This window comes from Ambystoma mexicanum, chromosome 5q, assembly GCF_040938575.1.
Source record: "Ambystoma mexicanum isolate Mex_15411 chromosome 5q, UKY_AmexF1_1, whole genome shotgun sequence".
NCBI lineage: Eukaryota > Metazoa > Chordata > Amphibia > Caudata > Ambystomatidae > Ambystoma > Ambystoma mexicanum.
In genome coordinates this window covers 941,847,994-941,868,790 of record NC_090933.1, presented here as the reverse complement: position 1 = coordinate 941,868,790, position 20,797 = coordinate 941,847,994, and the positions used below count along the sequence as shown (strand labels likewise).

The 20,797-nt window shown below is 47.1% G+C and overlaps 1 protein-coding gene across 9 annotated transcripts in view; it reads left to right on the top strand.

Annotated features, from left to right (window-relative positions):
• Positions 1-20,797, top strand: part of UBR5 (ubiquitin protein ligase E3 component n-recognin 5) — a 2,447,509-nt gene that overhangs the window by 514,650 nt on the left and 1,912,062 nt on the right. The gene's annotated exons all lie outside the window — the stretch shown is intronic.

Sequence of the window (20,797 nt, the reverse complement as noted above, 5' to 3'; positions counted from 1 at the left end):
CCCCTCACTTTCTTCTATGCAATTTTCAGAATTGTTCCTGGACCTAGTATGATAGAAACCTCATCTATCTCCTCTCACCTCCCTTAGTTGTCTCGCCCCCACCCCAAAGCTGTAGAAGATGCGTTAAAGTCAGCCAAGGAGGAATATGATATCCTAAAGTCTCTAGGCCAGCTGACGATCAAACCACCATGCCAGGGAGGCGGGAGCAATTTACGCTAGTTTCGTGGCCAAAACTCCCAAAAAGGCTTGGGTTATGGACCAGCTCGGGGCTCTCCCTGTGGTAACAACCAGGGTGAATCCTCGCAGGGATTCCAGAGAAGCCAGCGATCTCGTGGCCTGGGGAGGTCCTCCACATACAGAGGGGAAGGTACAACTCCTAAAGAATGACAACCCGCTTCAGGTCCCGTCCCATGCCTCTCCAGTAGGATGGCGTATTTCACACATTACACACACATGGGAGGGAATCATCACAGAAAAGTGGATGCTATCAACCGCAGCGGAAGGTTATTGCATGGAGCTCATCCAAAAACTATCGAACCATCCCTTGCGACAAAGGAATTCAACGAAGGAAGAACTCCTACTTCTCAACGAGGTCACTGCGCTGCTATTCAAGGACGCCATAGAGGTCGTATCAGCGAACTAGGTAAACAAAGGTATTTATTCAACATACTTCCTTGTGCCAAAAAAAATCTACCTATGCGCCCAGTGTTAGTCTTACGCTCGGCAAACACTTATGTAAAGCCACAAAAATTCTGCGTGACAACACTACAAGAGGTAATCCCTCTGCTAAAGTGGGGAGACGACATGGCAACACGGGATATTAAAGATGCCTATTTTCATATTTCAATGTTCCCAGCGAACAGAAAACTCTTGCGTTTCAAGATGGCAAACCAGCACTACCTATTTAAGGCGCTGCCCTTTGGAATATCGTCTGCACCAATGGTGTTCACCAAGGTACTGGCGGTGGTGGAAGTGCACCTGCGTAGGGAGGCAATCCCAATGTACCCCTGCCTGGACGACTGGCTGATCAAAGGGTAATCGCCCCATCTTTGCAAACAAAACATGCAAAGAATCATAAACCTTCTCTTCTAATTGGGCTTCTCGATAATCGAGAAAACGTCAAGCCTTGTGCCAAACACAAACCAGTTCCTAGGAGCTGTCTTAAACACAGAAGCAGGGTTAGTCTTGCCATCTATGGAAAGGGTTCAAAGCATGCTACGGCAAATACCTCCTGTATGAAGCCGGTCGCCAGATAAGCATACGCAAAGCAATGCATTTACTAGGCATGATGGCATCGTGCAGGTACCTGGTCCGAAACGCACAACTGCGTATGCGCCCCATGCAGGAGTGGTTGCGAAACAATGGTTTCAGGCAAACGGTCAGTGGGACGAACTAGTGGTCGTTTCGCCAACACTAGTACAAAACCAACGCTGATGGATGAAGGAAAACCTGTTAAAGGGAAAACCCTTCAACCCGGCAGTGCAAGCTATCTTTACAACAAACTCATCACTCTCCGGGTGGGGAGCACATTACCTGTGGGCTCACATCACAGCACAGAACCACATCAGCCTGCTGGAACGCCTAGCGGTATTCAAAGCGCTTCAAGCATTCGAAGCGTAGCTGACGAACCAGTCGGTACAAATACTAACAGACGGCACCACTGCAATGTTCTCAATCAACAAGCAGGGGGGCCACATACTCTCCAAACCTGCCCAAACTGGCACATAAAGTATGGAGATGGGCACTCAAGCGATGTTCCTATACTCCCAACACGTTCCAGGCATACTCAACACTCTAGCAGACTCTCTGAGCAGAGATTCCTTACCAGAAAAACACGAGTGGCAACTAGACTCAAGCATCATAGACCACATCTTCTCACAGTGGGGTTACCCCACGCTAGACTTGTTCGCTACAAGAGAAAACGAGCAATGCTCAGACTTCTGGTCTAGGTTCCCCCAACCAGACTCAAAGGGGAACACCCTATGGATGAGCTGGTGAGGGAACTTTGTTTACGCTCCCCCCACTCCCCCCAAACTCGCTTAATGAGCAGGGTAGTGAACAAGATTCTCAGAGAACAAATGACGCTCATCCTAGTTGATCCTTTGTGGACAAGACAGCCATGGTATCCACATCTGTGCAAACTGGCGATGTGCGGTCCCATCAAACTCTGTGCCAGACCAATTTATTGACCCAACACGGGGGAATAACAGTACACCCTCAACCACACTCGAACTTGGCAGCATGGCCCCTGAGATCATAGAGTTCGGACATCTTAATCTACCACAACTGTGTATGGACATCCTCAAGGAGGTACATAAACCAGACAGTTATTTCGACAAGTGGAGAAGATTTGTAATTTAGTGCCAGTCCAAACAAACCCCATAGAATGTACTCCTTAACACATCCTAAATGATATGCTCCACTTGCTAGACTCCGAGTTAGCTTTCAACTCTATAAAGGTCCGCCTGGCGGCTTTATCAGCTTACACCACCTCCCAAATTAAACCGTTGTGGTGGAAGGTGCCAGTCATTAAGGCATTCCTGGGTGTAAAAAGACTCCACCCTCCAATTTCCAACCCTCCGCCAGGCTGTAATCTTAATGTAGTACTCAAACCTCATGGGCCCCCCACACCCCCTTGAGCCTATGCAGAAGTCAAGTCTTAAACAACTGACATACATAACTGCCTTTTTATTGGCCATTACTTCCATAAGAAGAGTTAGTAAATTACAAGCATTGTCAGTGCAGGACCCTTTCTTTGTCATACACAAGGACAAATTGGTTTTACGTACACACCCTAGGTTTTCCCCTAAATTCATTTCCAAATTCCATGTGAACCAATCCATTGAGCTTCTGAGTTTCAGAATCCAACTAGCTCAGCTGAGGTAAAGCTCCATACACTAGATGTAAGGAGGGCGGTTCTTTACTATGTAAAAAAGACCAGACTGCTTAGGAAAACAGACCAATTGTTTGTCTCAGTAGCACCAGTTAGAGAAGAGACCACATTTTCAAGAATTCCATTTCCATATGGATAGTCAGATACATACAACTATGCTATTCATCATTATCAAACAAGACACTGCCTTTCACACAATAGCTCACTCCACCAGGAGCTACTTTGGCATTTACCACAAATGTCCTCTTTGCAGACATCTGCAAAGCAGCAATATGGAACTCAGTACACTTTTTCACTCGGCACTATTGCATTGACACTCATTCCAAAGCAGATACACAGGTAGGACAAGCGGTTCTAAAATATCTATTTGCCGCTGAACCTTCTCACAACCCACCACCTTCTCCTAACACTGCTCGCTAATCTATGCATAGAATGTGATCTAAACTGGTTCCACAAGCCTCAGAAGGGATACATTACTCACTGTATTCGTATTTCTGATGCTTGTATCTGCCTAGTCACATGCGCTCACCCTGCCTCTCCTGAGAGAAGGTGCATAGATGTTATAAGCTTCTCTAATACGTATCTGCTTGGATATACCTGTACTTGCGCTACACTTCATGCTACCTCTTGTCAGAAACGAAATCTGAGGGACATCGTCGCGTGAAGGACCATGGGTACAGTGGACGTCACAATAGGGATAGTATTACTGGCACACCCTGTCGACATCCCTTTTCGAGTTTCGAAAACAACTATCATACTCTACAGCTTCCACAAGATGTCGGCCTATGCATAGCATGTGAATCTAAGCAGATGCAAGCATCAAAAATACGATTGTGGTGAGTATTGTATCCTATATATACACAAGGCACACAAGCCAGTCTAAAATGCAGCAACTAGTAACATTAAATGTGAAATGAAATCAATGTATATAAGAAACACAGTGACGTCAATAAAGGTCAGTATCCGTACTAATATGTATATACCCTTTGCAATATTGAGATTGGAGGGAACTGTTCAAAGTAAGTCAGAACACAACCAGCAACTGTAAATAAAGTACTGTCTCCCAGAGGGATATAAGCACGGTTTCCTAGAAATAAGTGTTAAAAATTAAAACCTATGGAGGAACTAGCATTGCCAAAGCAAATAGGATCCAGAAGATGGACTGTTGGGGAGAATTCTAATTTCTGTGCTAATTCCCTTCAACCTTCAAGGCCCCAATCTCTATTGCTGGACTTTAGGACTTATTCATTTTAACCTAGAATTACTTAGCCCTTTTTCTCACTCTTGCGTGTATTTTGATCTGATTTCTATTGTTTCCTTTGTTTTTGGAGTCTGACAAACTCCATAGGCATCTACTGTTTGTATGGGGGTGCCACAGCACCTTCAGTGCAGTGTCTCGGAGAAATCCTTTCGATTTCTCTGAAGGTTTAAATACCGTTTCTTCTGAGTACTACTATTCCCAAGAATAGTAAAGTGAAATTGACTTGGCGTTTCTCTTTGCAGTTCCAGCACACACATTGTTATATGGAGTGCTGGGGAGTTAATTAGTAGCCCCTTTCCGACTTACTCATGTAACATTTTTGTTACCCTCACTACTTTAAATGGTTGGTGGCAGTGGTTTAAATTTCCTACCATTGTGCTTTTCTACCGCAGGCTGAATCCTCAGCTGCAGTATAACACTATGGGTGATCATTTTCTTGGTTTTACTCTACGCGCCAAACCAGGTTTAAGCCCTTTGTTAATTTTGATTTTGGCGGGCTTCAATACTGAAACCTGCCTCTGGCTCCAGTGTGTCTGGCAGGGCAGGAAGTGAGGGAGGTGCCCAAAACACCCCTGCCCTTTGTATCCGGGAATGCCTGAATGCAACCAGTCCTGATTGGCTGGCTGTCCTTTCAGGACAGCTATACTGCTGTGAGTGACAGTTTAGGCTGTGTATGAATGGGTGAAACCTGCATAAAAGGCGAGGCGTCTTGGACTGAAGACAGTCAACCACTGGATAAAACATCCGATGAAGGAATCGTGAAGATAAGCTTGCTGCATCCTCCTGGACTGTTGAACTACCCGTTGAAGCCCTGCTGCTGTGCTGAAACTCCTTTTCCTAATCGACAAGAGAAGCTCTGGAAAGGACTTATTTCCTTGGGTTAGTGGGACCAACTAACCCTGAGATGAACTCTGCTGGAAGACCTTTCCCCACTGGCTGTAGTTCTTTGCTGCTGCTAGAACCGAGTGCCAGGGGTCGAGAAAACTGTGCTAAAGTGCAACGTCTGTAAGACTGCCAGTCTTCCTCCTGAAGCAGGATAACCCAAGCTCGATTCATCTCACCAGAGTGCTGGACTCGAGGCTTGAACGAAGCCCAAACTGTGTCAAAGATCCACGGTGGTGCTGTTTACCGCGCGCTGAAACCGCGAAGTGCTGTTGAAATGAAAAGAGCCCGTAGATGCCGCTGACCTCCGAATTGCTGTTCAGGAGTCCTCCAGACTTCCTCTTGTCCCCATGACTGAGGCCTAGGAACCCATGATCTGCAAAACTGCAACCAAGACTGAAGCCAGCGGGTTCTCCAGCTTTTGGTCTGGCATGGATTCACATGCTCATGAATATTCCCTGTAGTCAGGCTGGGGGTCCTTGGTAAAGAAAAAAAAAAATCAGTCTTTCTCCCAACAACCAATAACTGGTCTTTTGGTCATACTGCCCCCAGCCAATGACTGCCCTCTGCCCAAGCCCCTCCTCTGGCAGCCATCTTCAGATTCATACCGCACATTCAAGTGTTGGGAGTCCTCGTGCTATAGCTCTCGAGCTTTTACTGTGTTTTGTGATTTTTCTAAGAGTTTACCCCTATTTTATTCAGTCAATCGAGCCTCAAGCTCCACCCATTTACCTTCTGATTAACGGTGACCCGTTTTGGATTCTTCAGCGCCCCTCAAGGGTGGATTTCTGTCGAGTTTCTTCTTGGAGGATTCCAGGGAGGAGGAGGAGGAGGAGGAGGAGGAGGAGGATTCTAAGACCTTTGAGGGAGCCCCTCCCGCGGGGGCCAAACATAAGGCCAAGCACCAGGAGTCCACTGCCTCCGGGAGCACCGTTGCAACAGGCTCCTCTGCGGCCTGGGCGAGTTCAGCGTCTCCAGCACCTTCGACCACGATCCAACGCTCAGGTTCTTCAAAGAAGAGTAAGTCGGACCATCCAGGCAAGCTTTTGGAGAAGACCCCAGACGGAGAAGGCCAAGGGGGAGCAGGGTCACGACCCTCTCCCTAAGGTGAAGAACATGGTTAGGACCGTGAAGGTCCAGGTGCATCAGACAAAGAGTACTTCCATTGAAGTGATAGCAACATCCCTGGTGAAGGCCGCCGGGGCAGATTTGCAGGGCACGGCCCCTAAGGCAAGGGTATCCCTGCCTGCCAGGATGGAGTCCTCTTTCCAGCCCATCAAGAAGACTCCGGAAAAGGTGTTGCCCATCATTTCACCGAAAGTCTCCCCTGGTCGCAGAGAAGGGGGGGGGCACGGTAGTCCTCCAGGGCACAGACCTTTCCTGAGAGGAAGAGATCACCAGCTTCCCGGTTCTCCAGCAGGGGAGATGCGTCGAGAGCAGGCCCTACGGGGGATCTCGATGAGGGTGACGAAGGTGACGATGAGGAGACAGACTAGGAGGAACAGGCCGGTGATGATGGAGCGGATCAGCCTAAGCTGCTAACGCCCCGATCCCAGTCGCCTCCACCCCAGCAGCCACCTGGGGATATCTCAGTGGACATTCTTGCGCCTCTGCATACCCTGTGCTCGGAAATCCGAACAAGGATTCCTCTTGTGCCGGCTGCCCTTCCCGTGGCGCCAAGGCCATCGGAGGGACCGCCACCCAAGACGAGGTGAGTTCACCTCCCCCCTCCCCTCTGCCGTTTCACCCCTTACCTCCCTCTCCCCCACCAAGGGATGACATGGAACCGGATACGGCGACGATGGGCACTGGCACGGATGATGATGATGATGATGGCGGCGGTCTGGGGAGAGACGTGCTATCTCCTGTGTCCGACAGCCAGATCTTCACTGCCTGGCGAGATTGCCTCGTTCCACGCCATGATCTCCAGGGCCTCAGATTTTCCAGCTCGTCCCAGAGGAGGAAAAGAAGAAAGAGGGTTTCCTTTACCAGCACCAGGAGCCGAAGCGGAAGACTGCACTTTGATCCCGTTATTGGATGACATTTGGGATGAGGATTTGTCCCTCATGAACAAACCTTCTTAAGCTCCGGCCAAGAGGGATTCCTACGAGAAGAAATGCAGAGTGCTGGATTCTGCACCAAAGTGTTTACGGTCCCAACCGCCTCCAGACTCTGGTTTCAGCGGCGGCCAAGAAGTCGTCTTCGGGCTCATCCTCGTCGGCGGCCTCCCCTCCTGCCCCCCCGGATAGCGAGGGGAAGAAGTTGGATGCCATGGGGCGAAGAGTGATTCGTCGGCAGCAATGACCATCAAGGCTGCTAATGCCCTCCCCATCGTGGCGCGCTACGACAGGGATCTCTGGTTCAAGATAGCCCCCCTCCTGGACTTCCTTCCCGACAAGCGGTCTGAGGCGTTAGAAATTCTACAGGAAGGCTAGGTGGCTTTGGACCACGCCATTACAGTGGCCACGGACATTGCCAACACAGGATTCCGCCAGATGGGCAACAGCCTGCGAGGCTGGCTGAGGGCCACTGAATTTCCTCCAGGATATTCAGTCGAAGGTGTTGGACATGCCCTTCGGCAGGGACAATTTGTTTGGAAAGACTGGACGAGTCTCTCCAGGCCAGAAAAGCAGACACAGAGACGGCTCGTGCTCTGGGCACGCTTCAGCAACGGTGCCCGCCCTTTCAGACTTCTGGAGGGGAAATTCCAAAGTTCCTCTAAAGGATTTGGAGGTATCATCTCGTCCTACCGTCTGCCCTGTTAAGGAGAATTCTTAAAAATGTGCTTATTCCCTTCATTTTAGAGACCCCAAGCAACTTTGTTGGATTTTGAGGACTTGATTTTTTTTTACTTTGAAAGAGTGTGAGCCTTTTTTCCCACTCTCGTATTTTGATGTGTTTTTTACTCTTGTGTTCTTTGATTATGGAGTTTTAAGATAGCCCCATAGGCATCTTTTCATGTGTGTTTAAGTTTCAGCTTTGCAACCATGCAGTGACACAGGGATGTCTTTTTAGACTTCCCAAAGGTTTAAATACCTTCTCCGGGATAGACTACTGTTGACTTTACTGGTCTTTTCAATTTCCTAGACCCAGCACACCCGATCTTACTATAGAGTGCTGGACGGGTTACCTAGTATCCCCTGTGTCTTCTCATGTAGTAGTCAAATGCTACCCTTTCCTCTCAAAAAGGCTGGTGGCAGTGGTTTTACAACAAACTACCATGATTTTTCCTGACCGTGAACACTGGTAGCGTTAAATCGCGGGAGCCTTGTTTTTCAAGATGGTGTCTGAGCCCCCTTTGTTTAAACAGGTTCCGGTATTCTTTTCGCCATTTCTTTGTGGAAAGGTCCTTCTAGAGTTTTGCTCTGCGCGCCCAACCAAGTTTGGTCCCTTTGTTTCATTGCCCTTGGCAGGCTTCAGGACTGAAGACCGCCTCTGGCGCTCGATTGTCTGGGGTGGGCAGGAAGTGAGAGAAGTGCCTGAAACTCCGTGATTAGTCTCCTAGGAGACCCAAATGCACTCTGTGGTGATTGGCCGGCTGACTGTCCGATAAGGACGGCCACCCTGCTGGGTGACTGACAGCTAGGCTGGAATGAATGGGAGAGAACTGAATAAAAGTCGAGCCTTTTGGCTTGGAAGGCAGTCGGTCACTGGATGAAGGAACCGAAAAAAAACTTGAAGAGGACGCCTGCTTCAACTCCTGGACCATTAGTTTGCCCGGTGTAACCCTGCTGCTGTGCTGAAGCTCCAAATTCGTATCGACAGAGAAGCCCCTGCAAGGACGACTACTCCCCTTGAGTTGGTGGGACCAATCAAATCCAAAGTAAGCCACCTGGACATCTACCTCGGAGCTGGTTGAATTTCCATAGAGTTGCTGCTGGAAACCGTATAGCCAGGGAGAGGAACACCAGATTGTGTGCGTTGCTTTTAAGCTGGCCTAGACCTCCAGAAAGATCCTCTGGACTTCCAGGAAGCAAGACTGACCGAGCCTGAGCCCCCTCAACAGAGTGGGACCCCAGAAGCAGGGAAAGTCCATTTCGACAGCCAGGAACCGCAGTGTTGCTATTTGCGGTAGACGCGAGGAGCTGAAACACTGAACAGCCACTGAATTGAAGATTGCTGGTTGCGAGCCGTCCTATTGCAGCGCAGTAGTCCGCAGGAATCCTCCCTCTTTTCCCCATGACTGAGACCCAGGAACAGTGAAATCTGCAGAGCTGCACAGGAACAAATCTGCTGCTGCACTCTTTCTTCAATACAAAGGTACTGTAAAAAGTCTGAGAGAACTTGCCTCTTACTGTAGAGTTGCTTGCATCTTCTACTACTCGCAAGTCTAATCAGCTTGTGGCTCTATATCTGATTCTTCTTTTCTTCAAGCTTCCAAAACACTTTGCAAAGACTTTCTACTTACCTGCAAAGAAGTGCTTCAGCTCCTCTAGACGTTTGCCTATTGACTTTGTCTTAGCCTCTTTCACTGAATGACTCTTATTGGGGATCTGAAAGTATTTGCCTGCTTAAGAATGTTTGTGGTCTCTTGTATGTTCTGAATATTTTTCTTTGCCTTATTACTATATGATTCTAAATGCTACAGTGTTATATTAATGTCCCCAATCCCCTAGCAATTGAAGTCACCTGAAGGTGTCGGCAGTGTCTGTGGGCCATCCTAAAAGGGTATCTACTGATTAAGAGTGTGTATTTCATGAAGTGTATTTGAGTGTTACTATTATATTGCTCCCTTCTGAAGAAGGATTATTCTAACTGATAAATTAATAATTGTTTATTCAAGAAAACTAGAGTGTAAGATTTTATTTTAATACTTGTCACTGGGAATCTCTGTGTAACTCCCCTACAGCTCACATTGACCCCTCTTGAGATCAGCCTGGCTGCTGAACACGCTACCAAAACTGTGTAGTACAAGCTTCTACCAAAGGTTGGGTTTCTTATACCTGTAGTCAGTTGTTTGTAGTGTTCCCAGAGGGTACTGCATACAAACTTTGCCTAACACTGAAGCCCGCAAACGGCAAAACACTTGACTCAAACTTGCTCTAAACGATAGAAGAAACGCCCAGATGGAACTGACAAATGCAAAATGGCAAAAGACGGGAGCCCATTTTGAGAGAATGGTCACCCATGGGTGCTGTACTGCAGCTGAGAAACCAGCCTGCTATTAACCTGCACAAAAGGTAGCAAAATGTAACAACTGCCATCAGCCATTTAAGTTAGGCAGTGTAACGGTTTTACATGTGGAGTGGGTGAAGGAGTTGCATTGTAACCCCCAAAACACCACATAAGGTGGTGTACTGGACCCAGAAAAGAAAGTCATCTTAATATTCCTAGGAACAGTAGTTCTAACAAAAAAATGTATTTAAACATAAAGAGATGTCCAAGGGACCGTTCAGTGACACTGCACATAGGGTGCTGGATGTCACAAAGCAAAAAGCAGATGCCTGTAGTAAACGTATGGAGTTTACCAGACTCCATAAAACAGTGAAACTAGAAATTAGTCGGAGAAAAAGAATGAGTGGTAAAAAGTTCCACTCTCTCAGGAGATTAAGATCAAACTAGTCCTGAGTCCAGCAAAAGTGCTTGGGGTCTCTCGTAAAAGGAATGTACCATAGAAACTGAAAATGCTCCCCAACATGTCTTTTTCCCCCACCTTCTGACTAAGGAACAGGAGGATTTAATCCACTCTTGGTTGAATCTCTTGTTCCAGTCGTTCATACTTCCTGGAGAGACCATCAGCATTCTGATGATTGGATCCTGACCTATGCTCAATATGAAGTCATACCTTTGGAGGCTGATGGACCATCTGAGCAGTTTAGGATTCACCCCCCATCCTCCTCATTTCACGAGTTTGTGGTCTGTTTGAATAAGGAAAGTAGAACCATACAAGTATGTCCTAAACTTCAAAGACCACACAATGGAAAAACGTTCTCGCTCCGATTGCCCACCTTGTTTTTGGTCCTTCAGTTTCCTATTGATGAAGCAAATAGGGTGTTCGCTGCCTTGCTCATCCAGCTGACTCAAGACTGCCCCCATTCCTTTATTAGATGCATTTGTTTGTACAATAAATGTTTGAGTGTAATCAGGAGCTCTTAGTACTTGGCTTTTGCATAGGGTATCTTTCAGCGCTTCAAATGCCTTGGCACACTCTTAATTCCATCACACTTTCTTTGGAAATTTGGGTGAAGAGATGACATTCAGTGGAGAAGACATGCTCCCATAGTTCACTAGTTACAGGTAATACCCTGTGAGACCCAGGAATGCTCTTAATTGGGTTTGAGTAGTGGGGGTGGCCCAGTCTTATGCAGCTTGTACTTTACTAGGCAAGGGCCTAATCGAACCTCCTCCTACCTCATGTCCAAGGTAGACCACCTAACTGACCAATTTGACACTTGGTTGCCTTTATGGTCAGATGGGACTGTTCCAGAGCCTGCAAGACATAGCCTAGGTGCTGAAGATGTTCTTCCCAAGTGGACCTGAACACTGCAATGTCACCCAAGCATGCCATGCAGAAGTCTAACTCATTCAGATCATTGTTCACCATCTTTTGGAATGTGGCAGGTGCATTCCCAAGTCCAAAGGGCATGGCCTTGAATTGCTACAAGCCTCCAGGGGTAGTAAATGCAGTTTTGTCCTTGGCGCATGGTCTGTCGGAGCTATTTTCCAATAGCATGAAATTAGATCAAATGTACTCTGGATCTTGGCAGCTCCAAGTTTGTCCACCAGCTCATCTGCCCTAGGTAAACGATGGGCATCAGTCTTGGTGACTGCCATGCAGAATCTCAACTCTTTGGTTCTTGCTTTTGGCACTAGTACAACTGGACTACCGCATGGACTATAACCCCAAAGTCGAGCATTGTGTTGACCTCTTCCTTTAGAAGTTCTTACATGATCAGATATTCTGTAGCCCCTCCTTTTGACAGGGAGACTGTCCTCAGTCACGCTGACCCCTGGGGGGGGGGGGGGGCGGGGAATCAAGCCTGGTGTCAGAGAAAATAGATAGGCAAACTGAGTTAACACAGCTTTGCACTCTGCTTGTTGCTGCAGTGTCAGATCAGAAGAGTTTTACTCCTCCTATAGTTTCATCTACAAGCTGTCCCCTGAGGAGATCAGGGAGAGACTTGCTCTCATCCTCTTCTCTTGGCCTGAGGCTAGAAGCAAAGCTCCTAGTTCTGGTGTGGAGACATAAGCCTTGAGTCGATTAGTGTGAAAGACCCTAGGGGCCTCCTTGGGGTTGCCCAAGTCCACTAAATAATTGACCTCTCCAAGTTTGCCTACAACTTTGAAGGGACCTATCCACTTGTCCTGCAATACTGTTTTATGGAAAAATTAACTAGTACTAGCTCTTCTGGAATAAACTCCACCACGTTGTCCTTCTGGTCATGCCAATGCTTGGCCAGGACTTGACCATCCTTGTTTTCAGAAGCTTCAGTCCTGCATTGCACCATCCCCTACCGATGCCTAGTACATATTCAGTTACACGGACTGGCTTTAAGGGCGGCACACTCTTCAATCCTTCTTTGATCAGAGCCAAAGGGCCTCTGACAAGATGACCATTGAGGAGCTCAAAGGGGCTGAACTCCACTCCAGCTTGAGGCACATATCTATAAGCAAAGAGATGGCATGGCAGTATAAGGTCCCACCTCTCATGGGTTCTTCTAATGTACCGATCATGCTCTTCATTGTACAGTTAAACCTCTCTACCAAACAGTTTGTTTGAGGGTGGTAAGCAGTTGAGAACTTGCAAGTAACTCCAGTTTTTCCAAATGGCCTGCATGTAGTGGAACATACAATTTGACCCCTGTCGGAGATTACTTCCTTTTGGAAACCTACCCTGGTTAAAATACCAAGAACGGCCTTAGCCACTGCCTGATATGTAACAATCCTTGTAGGTATAGCTTCAGTGTACCTGTGGCATGGGCTACTACAACCAATATGAAAAAGGTTGCCTGAGAAGGTTGGAGGCTCTAGGGGACCAACAATGTCAATCCCAACTCCCTCAAAAGGAACTCAAACCACAGGGAGGGCCACTAAAGATGCTGTGTTAGGGGGAATTCTCAGAAATGTGCTAATTCTTCTCTACCTTGGAGACCCCCAGCTCTTTTGCCGGACTCTAGGACTTAGATTTTTTACCTTTAGAGAGTGAGACTCCCTTTTTGCCCACTCTCTTGTATTTTTATGTGATTTGAACTCTGGGTTTCTTTTGGTTGTGGAGTCTGACAAGTTCCATAGGCATAATCTTTTTACATTGTGTATCACATCACCTTCAGTGCAGTGACACAGGGAAGTCTTTCAGATTTCCCCAAGGTTTAAATACCTTCTCTTGGATAAACTGTTTGCAGGAGCAGTGAAGTGAAATTGACTTTACTTACATAGTAACTTTCTAGACCCAGCACACACCATCTTACAATAGGGTGCTGGAGGGGTTACTTAGTATCCCCTTTGTCTAGCTTCTCATGTAACATTTTTGTTACCCTTTCCTCAATGAATGGCTAGTGCAGTGGTTTGTTGAACTACTGCAGTGTGCATTTACCGCAGGCTGCTTTCGCAGCTGCAGTAAAGCACCCAAGGGAGCCATTTTTGTCAAAATGGCCCCAGTCTTATTTTATTGCCATTTCTTTTTGGAAAGGTCCTTCTTGAGATTTACTGTGCGCGCCAACCCAGGTCTGGTGCCTTTTGTTTTGTCTTTGGCGGGATTCACAAGTGAAGCCTGCCTCTGGCTCCAGGGTGTCTGGCGGGGGCAGCAAGCGAGGGAGGTGCCCGAAAATTCCTGTGCTCTGTCTCCTAGGAGACAGGAATGCACTCTTAGGTGATTGGCCGGCTGGCTGTCCGGCAAGGACAGCCACCCTGCTGGGTGACTGACAGCTGGGCTGGAATGAATGGGAGAAACCTGCATAAAAGGCCAGGCTTTTTGGCTTGGAAGGCAGTCGATCACTGGACTCCGAAGAAGAACTTTAAGTGGACGCCTGCTGCAACTCCTGGACCGTTGGTTTACCCGGTGAAGCCCTGCTGCTGTGCTGAAAACGCCAATTTCTTTTTGACTAGAGAAGCCCTGTATGGACAACTTGTCCCCTTCAGTTGGTGCGACCAATCGAATCCAAAGTAAGCCACCTGGACATCCTCTTGGAGCTGGTTGAAATTCCACTGCAGTTGCTGCTGGAACCGAATAGCCAGGGAGATGAACACCAGATTGTGTACGCTGCTTTTAAGTTGGCCAAGAGCTCCAGGAAGATCCTCCGGACTCCCAGGAAGCAGGACTGACTGAGCCTGAGCCACCTCAACGGAGTGCTGGACCCCAGATGCAAGGAAAGCCCATCTTGACAGCCAAGTCCACAGTGTTGCTTTTTGTTTGGACGCGAAGAGCTGGAACAGCAAAGTGCTGCTCAATAGAAGTTGGTCCTTTTCTGTTGCCGATCGTCCCATTGCAGTGCAGGAGTCCCCAGACGTCCTCCCTCTTGTCCATACGACTGATGCCCAGCAACACGGGATCTGCCGATTAGTACAGGAACAGAAGCCAGCCATAGCCCTTTGTCTTCTTACCAAAGGTACTGTACAGTCTAAGAGAACTTGCCTCTTGTTGTAACCTTGCTTGTTCTCTTCTGAGACTTATCTGGGTTGCTCTGTAGAGTTGCTAAGAGCTCCTTTACTTCACAAGCCTAATCCGCTTGTGGCCCTGCTTTGATTTCTTCTTTTCTACAAAGACTTCCAAAACATTGTGCAAGACTTTTACTCGCCTGCAAGAAATGTTTCAGATCACCTAGACTTTTGCCCAATTGACTTTGGCCTAGCCTGGCTCCCTGAATGACTCTTCTTCCCTCTGTCAGTGTTTGGCCTTTCTTCAAGGAAGGAGTTAACTAGCTTTGCAGTGGGGGTTATCAAAAGTACTACGCTGCTGAAGAATGTGTTTGTGATCTCTTGTTCTGTTCTAATAACCTTTTTCCTTTGACCTACTTCTGTCTGATTCTAATTACTAAAGTCACCTGAGGGTGTATGCAGTATCTGTGTGCCATCCCAAAAGGGTACTTACTGATTTGGAAATATTATAAGTTTGTATTTTGGAGTGTATTTGTGTTACTATTATATTCCCTTCTAAAGAAGGCTTACTGAAACTGACTTTCTTTTAAATACATGAATAATTGTTTCATCAAGAAACCTTGTGTGTAAGTTTATTTGAATACTTGTCATTGTGAATCTCTAACTCCACTACAGCTCATATGGACCCCCCTTGAGATAAGCCTGGTTGCTCAACAAGCTACTAACCTGTGTAGTACAGACTTATACCAAAGGTTGGGTTTCTATTGCCAGGAGGTCAGAGTTGTTGTAGTGCACCCAAAGGTTACCGCATACAATCTTGCCTAACATGCTGCATTCTTGGATCCCCATTTACCAGTGATCTGTGTGGCAGCTTCTACAATGTTTGTCAACATCTGTACCCATCTTGAGCCAGTAAAAGTACAGTGAGTCTCTCTTGTCACTTCTTGTAACTCAAGTGACCAGTCCGAGGGATCTCATGAGCTATTTGTAGAAACCTTTGTCTTATCTTTTGGGGTACTACCAGTCGACTGACGTCCCCTTGAGTAGACTATGTAGGCTCACTGAAGAGGAGTCCCTCCTCCCAGTAGTCCATGCTTCCCTGGCCCTTGGCCTTCCAGCTGGGAAGCTGTCTGCTAACGCAGACCATCTAGAGAGGGACTGTTCAATAAGATTTACAAAGCAATGATACATATTCCTGACCTGTGTCAACCCCTGAACATTTTGCTGGACTTGTAGAATTTTTTTCCCTATACCTCAGTGAGAGGGAATCTTTTTCCACACATTCTTTTACTCTTTTTATGAGTGTCATTTTTAATTGACTCCGTAGTGTCTTTTAAAAGTTATCCTGTTTGACAACATTTTGGCAATAAGTGCCTATTGTTGCTGGTTTGCCCTAGGGGCTCCCCTCTTAACTTTCTCTGGCTAACCATGTGTGAACTACTGTTCCCAAGGGTGGAAAGGATCTTTGGATTCCTTTTTAATTTGTTTGGTGAGACCAGCACCCCCACCTTATCGGGAGTACTGGGGAGATGCTGAGTATCCTCTTTCTCATTTTAAATGTAAAATTTATGTTACAAGGACAAACTTACCTTTTAATGGCTGGTGGCGGTGAACCTTTTTATTCGTTGCACCTTAACCATTGGCGGTTTCCACAGCCCCGGCCGGTAAAGGTACCCTTGGGTGCTCATTTTACCAAAATGGCCACTGTCATCTTTTTTCACCATTTCAGCGTTCTTTTCCTCTCTTGTTCCTTCTCCTGACATCCAGGATGGGAAATTCCTTTTACATTTCTCAACAATTCCCACCTAAGATAAAGTTATTGTTTTGCTTCATCCCCTCCAATAGTGAGACCCTCAGCACTTTTTGATGGACTTATGGGCCTTTTTCTTTTAATCCTCATTGAGTGGAGCCTTTTTCCATTCATTCTTGTTGGCTGTCTTTTGGAACTCAATGCTTTGTAATCAACCTGTACTATGGAGTCTGTCTGCTCCATAGCTCTTAAAGGCACCTGTGTTTTACTGCTGCAGCACACCGCTCCTTATGTGCATTGTTGCTGGGGACCCTTGGGGTCCGCCTTTAAGATTATTTTTCTATATTCCCTAGTAACTACAGTTCTTAAGGATAGAGAGCTACTTGGTGTCTCTCCCGAAATTCTATAGTCTGAGAGATTGGCAGACAGCACCCTTAGTGGAACGCCAAAGGAATACTTGGTATCCTCCTTCTCTCTTCTCCTATGACTTTTCAGTCACATAGACAATCGCCTAGTTATGGCTGGTGGCAGTGGACGTGTTCTGACATATTTTGTGTATTTTTTTTATATCGCAGGCGATGTCAATGGTCTCGATAGTGCATAATATAGGCACTTGGGGCCAACTTGGGGCCTCCCTTCTTTTTTCACAATTACCAGCGTGGTTGTTGTTCGTTAGCCCTTCTACCATTCTTTGAGGGAGAGGTGTGTGTGTGTGTGTGTGTGTGTGTGTGTGTGTGTGTGTGTGTGTGTGTGTTTTTTGCCTTTGGCTGGAACCAGTAGGTATCCCCGCCTAGGCTCCAGAGTGTCTGGACAGACAGGAAGTGGGGGAGGAATCGACTCGCCCAGACCCCCTCACCAGAGTGTGGGACTGCAGGAAGTGAAGATTGACGGGGCTAGGCGTGTCTATATCGCAGAGTGAACCAAGAAGTTGCTGAAAGTCGTGCTACAGGTCCTCCCTCGAGACTGCTGCTGAGAGACACCGTCCATTGTCCTGCCTTTCATCACCAGACCAAGGAATCCGGAGGTTGGGTCCAGAGCTTCCACATCGTGGAGGTGCCAACACGAACACTTTCTTCAAACCAAACATTCTGTGGGGGGAAAAAGGTATTGCTTACCTGATTACAATAAGTCGCTCCAGAGCGTTGGAGTACACATAGAGGTGTCCAGAGCAACCCTCTTACCTCTGACCCAAGCCACTTCTTGTGGCCCCTTTTTAAGGCCTCCTTAGTTGCTAACTTGCTGCTTCAATAACTTTAGACACTGGAAGAAATCCGCAGGAACTCTTCATTATTCGCTGTTTGTCAAGACTTCAAGCCCTCTCCGAACTGCCTTTAGCTAGGGTTGCATTCTTTGGACTTCAAAGACTTGCCAGGCGCAGAAACAGTCTCTAGAACCTTGAACTAAGCTCCTTTGCACTAATCACTTATGTTTTGCCCATTAAGTGACTTTTCTCTGTTTGCAGAGTAAATGCATTACTATATGACCTGTTGAAAACCGTATCAGTGCACAATTACCGATAACATAACCTTGTCTTTTCCCTTTCAAACGTTGCTACAGATGTAATCACAAACAAACCTAAAAGTGAAAATGCCCTTTGTTAGGCAAGATTTGGAGCACTACCATTTGGGTGCACTAAAACAACCTTGACCACCTGGCAATAGGAACCCAACCTTTGGTACAAGTCTGAACTACACAGGTTGGTAGTGGGGCTGAGCAGCCAGGCTTATCTCAAGAGGGGTCAATATGATCAGTAATGTTGTCACAGTTTCACAGTACAGTTATTCAAATAAACTTACACTCAAGGTTGATAAAACAATTTATTTCAGTCAGTTGTATAAGCCTTCTTCAGAAAGGAGCAATATATTTAACTTATAATACACTTCAAAACACACTTAGTTTCTCTAAATCAGATGATACCCTTTGGAGATAGCACACAGAAACTTCCTACCCCCTCAGGTGATTTAAATAGCTAGGACACTGTGGACATTGATTTATCAATGGTATATTTAGAACAATACTGATTTTGGTGTAAAAGATAGAACAGAGGAATAAAACAAAGGTTAACCAATAATTCACAAACAGGTAAGTACTTTTAAAAACCTTCCAATTTCAAATAGGTTTAACCCTTTCCTGAGGAAAAGATAAAGCACAGAGTTGGAGGTAAACAAGAGTCTCGCTTGGAGCCAGGGCAGCCAATGTTAACTGCACAATGTTCAGGGGAGCTGAAGATCTTCTTTGCCGGTAGGTAATCATCTAGTCTCTGCTTCCCCTTTGAGGAGGGCACCTGAGCCGCATCTGGCCCACCATTGGCTGTTCCCTCTCATATTCTAACCAACCGGCTACCCGCAGGCGCAAGCCAGCTTTAGCACGAAGGTGTGCACTAAGGCAGTTCGCCTGTCCATGCCTGTCATTGCCTGCTCACTTGCCACTTGCCAGGAACTCTATCCGTGAACCACACCTGAGACACCCAAGGTACTGTACTATTCCTTCCCCTGATTGCCTATTGTCTGCCCACACTCATACTACCTCAATACAATCAGATGTGCACAATCTAGATATTGGTGGATTAAACCGTGCGAGACTCGCCGTCTACAGTCACTACGAATGCTTCATTCATTCCCATTCGCTCAAATGCCTATTATGATTGTATATGCACAGTGAAATATCTTGTCCTGCTCCGCATCTTACTGATCAATCCACTCACCCGAGCCACATGTATGCAGCATCCGCATGCTGCTAGGCTCTGTATTTCGCTTCACCAGCAAGCACATTTATCTCCCTGCTTTTTTCGGCATCCTGTGTCCACTAGAGCCAGCTCCCTGGCCCTGCTCGCTTTGCTTCTGACAATCGGCATATTTGATTTGCAACTGAATCTCGCCTGTACTTGATCAGCAGCATACCTGCCCGCCCTTGATTTTATACTTCGCACACGTGCTAGTAAGATCCCGATGCCTGCTAGGCTGCCTTCTACTAATGGTAACCACCTTACTGGCTCCATGGGAGTTCTATGCGCCTTCCTATATGTATGCTTGACCTCAGTACCTAGCACCGTCCAACATAGTATGACTCTCCGCCCACGCATTAGGTCGCTCTCTTACGTTGTATGAATGTTGATGCTTGCTAGGCACGCAACCTAACTATAGTATCTTTTAAACGTGCTTCGCCTATTGCCTTGTAGCTCACATTGCACCTATTCTGTACTTTGACATCCGCCCGCACCTTATCAACTAGGTCTGTTATGTTACTAGGTCACCTATGCCTAGCCATCAACCGTTTTTTTTTTTTAACCTACTGTGTTCGGTACCTGCTCGCTCTAACTACGTCATAGTGTGCCAATCGCCCTCGGGCGTATTTGCTTCCTCCATCCCCCACCCAGTCCAGTGTGACCTACTGTGCACCTCAGACCTAATCACCCACCATGCACCTTAGGGTCCCACACATCCTCTACTACATCTTCTCCCTACTGACTGCCACCATAAGTCAGATACTCATTGCGACAATACTCGCACTTCCCCTTCGGGCGCCACCTACTCAGCTGCCTATTCATACTACCCACTGCAGTCAGCACCGTCTGCCTTTGACTAGTTTGACCTTCACAATGGGCTACCCTGTGATTACCTCCACTGGCCAATACCATACCATCAACCACATCAACCAATACCTCAATAACCCGCCTCTCTGGCTGCATCACTTTGCCAGGAAACCTATCCCCAACCAACCCTGCTCCCTGCCGCTCAGAAATCTGAGACTAGGTTCTAGATTCCGTACACTACATACCCGTAGTAACAAAATTATGCAAACATCACACTTGCCACCTTGCCCTCCTTCCACCACCACCTCTTTGAACTCTACCTCCACAGTTGCCAAGCTGCCCCAGATCAAAGGCGCCCTGATCAATGCCAGATCTCTCCCAGCGCACGCACTTGACATTGCAGACCTCATCACAACCCTAGACCTTGACTTCATCGCCATATCAAACGTGGCTACATGCAGCGTCTGGACCTTCACTGTCACTTGCCTTAATGCCAGATTATGGCATTACGCGATGTGATCGCAGCACTGCCCAATCTAGAGGCGGCGGAGTGGCCTTCATACACAAAAACTCGCTTGGCCTAAGAGTATCGTCTCACCGTAAACTTGAGTCAGCCGAACTTCTGTCAGTCAAACTACCACTAACACCCAACCAAACGGCCACCATCCACCTTATCTACAGGCCCCCAGGTCCAGCACCCTCATTTGTTGGCGAATTATCTACTCTCCTCCTTGACAACACTAAAACCAATTTGCAAATTATCATACTAGGTGACCTTAACCTAGGACTTGGTGATCCGAATGACTCCACTGCAGCTGACCTTGAACGTGCTAACTGATTTCAGCTTCTCTATGCAAGTCCAAGAACCTACCCACGTCAAAGGCAGGACCCTTGACTGGCTTGCCGGTTCCAACTGCAGTGTCAACGTCCTCTCCAATTCCCCTC